The sequence below is a fragment of the Procambarus clarkii genome, chromosome 11 (assembly GCF_040958095.1).
Source record: "Procambarus clarkii isolate CNS0578487 chromosome 11, FALCON_Pclarkii_2.0, whole genome shotgun sequence".
NCBI classification, from domain to species: domain Eukaryota; kingdom Metazoa; phylum Arthropoda; class Malacostraca; order Decapoda; family Cambaridae; genus Procambarus; species Procambarus clarkii.
The window spans coordinates 39,442,118-39,448,219 of NC_091160.1; positions in this window are offsets into that span (position 1 = coordinate 39,442,118).

Consider the following 6,102-nt stretch of genomic DNA (forward strand, 5'->3'; position numbering starts at 1 on the left):
ATACGGTACGTGTTGACGTTCGTGTCTGGGAATCCGGATTCAAATACGGTACGTGTTGATGTTCGTGTCTGGGGATCCGGATTCAGATACGGTACGTGTTGACGTTCGTGTCTGGGGATCCGGATTCAGATACGGTACGTGTTGACGTTCGTGTCTGGGGATCCGAATTCAGATACGGTACGTGTTGACGTTCGGGGATCCGGATTCAGATACGGTAGGTGTTGACGTTCGTGTCTGGTGATCCGGATTCAGATACGGTGCGTGTTGACGTTCGTGTCTGGTGATCCGGATTCAGATACGGTACGTGTTGACGTTCGTGTCTGGGAATCCGGATTCAAATACGGTACGTGTTGATGTTCGTGTCTGGGGATCCGGATTCAGGAACGGTCCGTGTTGCTGCTTGCGTCTAGCCTTCCTGAATTGTCGGTGTCGGTGTTCAGGGAAAACTAACAGGCTTTCAGAGAGCTTCAGTAGTAACGCCTGTACTCCCTTCGATAAGTTAGCTAAGCTAACATCGAAATAGGTATTTTGTTTTCGCTAAATCACCACCACCCTCCTCCTCTTCCTGTGTCATTATAGCGCTGGAGAAAGATGGGGGATGGGAAAATGGACGATGGGAAGGATAGGAAGAGGGGAAGAGAGTGGTATTTGGGGAGAGGATAACAAGGAAGGAGAGAGTAGTGTCTGAGGTGAGAGAGAGAGAGAGAGAGAGAGGGAACTACAGGATTATTTAAGTTTATGGTGGTGAGGCGACGTCTTCGTCCATTTTCTTTGTCATCTAGTTACATTCTTTTGTCATTTATTATTCTCTTCGTCCTCTCTGGCATGATTACTGGGTTTTGTTAAATTGTTGTTGGTAGCGGATAGCACGTTGACCCCGCTCGCCTCGCCAGCCGCATTGGTCATGAGTTCCAACCCTGGATAGTGAGGAGTAATTGGACTCTGATCCCTAACTTTTCGTATCTGTTCAACCAGCAGTAATTGGGGACCTGGGGCCAGATTCACGAAGCAGTTACGCAAGCACTTACGAACGTGTACATCTTTCCTCAATCTTTGGCGGCTTTGGTTACATTTATTAAACAGTTTACAAGCATGAAAACTTGCCAATCAACTGTTGTTATTGTTATAAACAGCCTCCTGGTGCTTCGGAGCTCATTAACTGTTTAATAATTGTAAACAAAGCCGCCAAAGATTGAGAAAAGATGTACAGGTTCGTAAGTGCTTGCGTAACTGCTTCGTGAATCTGGCCCCTGGTTGTAAACTGATTGCCGGTTCGTGTTCCAGCGGGAAACTAGAAAGGGAAATGCTTAAGAAGAGTTTTTTGGAATGGAGAACTTCAAGCCAGGTGTGTAAAAAAATATGTGATTCATATGTATATTGGAATGACATTATTTCGGAAAGGCTTGTGTTTACTAGGCTATACAGTCAAGGAAATTTTGCGTGGCTGTCGTTTCACCCATGGAAGGTCATAGGCTTCATGGAGGGAGGGAGGTTCCAGCTCTTGGGACCCGGTTTTCAGTGGGGATTTGTTTTCTCCAAAAGAGAAGCTGTTTTCGAAGCTTGTGCAAGCAGGCGCCTGGGACAGGGTGAGTCTCCTGTTGCACATCACTAAACTGACTACAGACACGACAGGTTCCAGGGGGGGGGGCCCTTGGGGGGTCATCCATGTCAGTGATGTTCACTGTTTACCAGCAGTTTACCTGTAGTCAGCTTCGCGAGTCTTCTACTCCCTGGGGAGCCGGTCGGCCGAGCGGACAGGACGCTGGACTTGTGATCCTGTGGTACCGGGTTCGATCCCGGGCGCCGGCGAGAAACAATGGGCAGAGTTTCTTTCACCCTATGCCCCCTGTTACCTAGCAGTAAAATAGGTACCTGGGTGTTAGTCAGCTGTCACGGGCTGCTTCCTGGGGGTGGAGGCCTGGTCGAGGACCGGGCCGCGGGGACACTAAAAAGCCCCGAAATCATCTCAAGATAACCTCAAGATAGGCAGGCGATGAGTCACAATAACGTGGCTGAAGTATGTTGACCAGACCACACACTAGAAGGTGAAGGGACGACGACGTTTCGGTCCGTCCTGGACCATTCTCAAGTCGATTGAGATTCTACTCCCTAAGCCAGTTTGTGGTGAGGATGTACAGGAACTCTGCTACTGAGCGCGTTGTGAAGATGCGCGTTGTGAAGGTGCGCGTTCTGTCATTCCAGGGGGGAAGAGGAGGGGAGATGTTACAGTGATGAGGATGGTGTGTGTAGTGATGATCTAGGATGATCACTCGGGGGTGGGCGCCTGGGCTCCACCCGTCACCATACATTTGTAAACAGTGCCGGGCTGGTGGTGTATCAACTCGGTACACAATGGTTGGCTTAACCCTAAATCACCGACCATTTGGCGCGAGGTGATGATAGTGACAGTTTGTGTGTGGAGGGGGGGGGGGGCGCTGGATAGTCTGGGGGGGGGGGCGGTGAGGGGTTATACGTGACTGTGCGTAATATAGACGGAAAGGTAAATAGAACCCGGACTACAGTCTCACTCTCCAGCTTCATTACTGTTTTTTTTTATTGCTAATGCCTTCCATTGCTATTAAGGTCACTACACAGGATTTTTTTTTACCCTATCGGTCCCCCCCCCTCTCCCTCCTTCTCTCTCCCTCCTTCCTACCTTCCCTCCCTCCCTCCCGTGTTTCCTCACTGCTCCCTCCTCCTCATAATCCCCATGGCGTGTCGCCTCATGATGGCGTGTCTGGTGCAGGAGGAGCAGCAACACCTCACCGGACATTGAGCTGTATGGCTGGGGGTCCCTCGCGCCATCCCTCACTGGCTCTCTCCCTGCCACTCACACAACACACACACTCACACACACACACACACACACACACACACACACACACACACACACACAAACACACACACACACACACACACACACACACACACACACACACACACACACACACACACACACACACACACACACACACACACACACACACACCACGAAGGACGACGTTGGTCAGACTTGGCCACCTGTACCCTCTTCCTGGCTGCCTCTACAGGCTGACAACCACGGCCCATTCTCAACCTTGTCTACCAGGACGCAAGGGTCACATTACAACATGGCTTGTAGGAGATTCACTGAGGGGGGGTCAGATATCCACTGTGGCCCATCACAAGGTTAGATATCACCCGTCGCGTTGACCTGATATCGTAACTAGAAACGCTGAGGCTTTCGGCTCTGCACTGGGTCGTTGCTATCACCACGATAGCAGTGTCATATCACAGGCCCAAGTATGTGTGTGAGTGGGGCCCCCCAGACGCGTGCATGCAGGCGTTAGGAATAGTTTGACGGAACAACGGGATGTCTGGCCATTAACAGGAACGACGTTCTAGGGAACGGAAACTGTACACTGAAGAGAGAATGAGCTCGCCAGTAATCCTCAAGCGCGAATTGCTATTGCTACTGCTTGTTAAGGACACGAGATATAAATCTTGGCCGTTATGAAGTTAAGACGAAGATGATAATTTAGCGCGGGAGATGATTCACCGCCCCACAGTGAAGACGCTTCAGGGAAGGAGGTGCAATTCAGAAGGAGAGATCTAGGGTGGATTCATGCTGTATATTTAGAAAAAGCGTGGATGCAACTGCATAACTTAGCATACTCATGTTTGGGAAGTGCAACTATTTAATGGTGTGTGTGTGTGGTGGTGGTGGTGGTGGGGGGTGGGGGTTATAGGTTGTATTTAGTGGAAAATTAATATGTCTGAATGGCTCATTTGGGCCCTTAGTTTGTGCTAGTGTGTGTTCTTGTTCGAGTATTTGGTCTTGCTGAGTGGTCTGCCCTCTCTGGCCTCTCTACTCCCTTCTCCTCGAGCTCATTCACTCTCGTCCTGATTCTCAGCTTCCTGGCACTCCTGTGGGGTCGTGCCTATCTCCAGCCTCCATCCTTACCTCCCCTTTTCCCTCCTTTACTTCCCCCTCCCTTTTCCCCTCTTCTCCCCTTCCCTGTCCTTCCCCTTCTTAGCCCCTTCCTCTCCCCTGCTTCCCTCCGCTCCTTTACTCTCCACATAGTCTTAGATTTGACCATTTTATGCGTGCTGTGATCTGGGCTCTCTGGTCCATTCTTTTGACCTATTTCTAAGTGTATTGCATTTAGTTGGGTTGAAGTCAAGTAACCACGTTTCAGGCAATCTGTAGGCTTATCTTCGTCGCCATTTTTTTGTTTAATCTCGTCAATTTGCGTGTGTTTGCGCGTTCTCTCAATTCTGTGTGTGTGTGGGGGAGTGAGCTTCAGCTCTTGGGCCAAGCTTCTTAATCATAAATTACGTCATACTGTATAACTGGTCCCACTCGTCCTACCCAACCCATATACACAGTATCGATGTTTTCCCATAGTTCCTAGTATCTTGTATATCGTCATCATGTCTCCCGCTGTTTTTTTTTTTTTTTTGCTCCAGTGGGTTTTGGGGTTACAGGTAAATGTTGTGTAGACGAGCAATAATGGCTGATTGAGGAAGTGGCCGACCTTGGTACAGGGAAATGGGTGGAAATGGTGAGGCAAGAGACTGTGGGAAGGCGGGACCACGTAGCACCATCACCATCACCATGTGATGGTGATATATATATATATATATAGATATATATATATATATATATACAGAAGGCTGTATAACACACACACACACACACACACACACACACACACACACACACACACACACACACACACACACACACACACACACACACACACACACACACACAAACACACACCAGACACACACACACACACACACACACACACACACACACACACACACACACACACACACACACACACACACACACACACACACACACACACCAATAATGTCAAGGCCTACATACAAAAAGTGCATAAAAAACAATAACATGAACGCCCTACAAACAGTGCCACAAGCGGTAGAGCGGCAGCAGCGGAGACCGTAGTTACGGTAATGTGTGAGACGATTGTAAGATGATGGTCTTGAGACACACATACACAGCCTCGCTCCTGTGCCAGGTAAGTCCACTACGGGCTCACCATAGCCCGTGCTACTTGCCCCGCTCCTGTGCCAGGTAAGTCCACTATGGGCTCACCATAGCCCGTGCTACTTGCCCCGCTCCTGTGCCAGGTAAGTCCACTACGGGGTCACCATAGCCCGTGCTACTTGGAACTTTTGTTCCGAGTAGCTGAATCTAAAACAACAAAGGTCTTGAGGAGCCAAAGTTCTTGGGGCCGTCTTGAGCGAGAGAGGGCGGCTGGTCCAACTATGGTAGTTACTGACACAGCGTGTGGAAGGCTGTTTCAGACACTGTTTTGTTGTTTAAGATTCAGCTACTGGGAAGAAAAAATTCCAAGTAGCACGGCCTATGGTGAGCCCGTAACTTACCTGGCACAGGGGCTCTTCAGGCACTGACAGTGTCGTGCTTAACGGGTGGAAGAGGTGGTGGGAGGGTAGATGGGATGGTTGAAGGTGCTGAAAGGAGGGTAAAGAGGGGAGTGAAAGGGGGGGGGGTAGGGGTGAGATGGGGTGGGGGTGTTAAAGGAAGGGGGAGGGAGAATTGAAGTCAAATCATTTCTATTTTATTTGTGCTCAATCTGGCTAACTCACAATATCTGGAGGATTATGTAAGTATTTCTAGGAATGTGGTGTATAGATTCCCGGGAATGTGGTGTATAGATTTCTGAGTATAGTCTGAATTTCCAAGATGATGGTGACTTTTAAACAAGGTAGTGTGCTGACTTGTCTAGCAGGTTATGGAGGTGTGTGTACTCACCCAGTTGTGCTTGCGAGGGTTGAGCTCTGGCTCTTTGGTCCCGCCTCTCAACTGTCAATCAACTGGTGTACAGGTTCCTGAGCTTACTGTGTGTGTGTGTGTGTGTGGAGCAGGGTGCTGCTTGTGTAGGAAGGTGAGTGTGGAAGAGAGAGAGAGAGAGAGAGAGAGAGAGAGAGAGAGAGAGAGAGAGAGAGAGAGAGAGAGAGAGAGAGAGAGAGAGAGAGAGAGAGAGAGAGGAGCCAGCGAGAGAGAGAGAGGAGCCAGCGAGAGAGAGAGAGAGAGAGAAAGTGAGAGAGAGAGAGAGAGAGAGA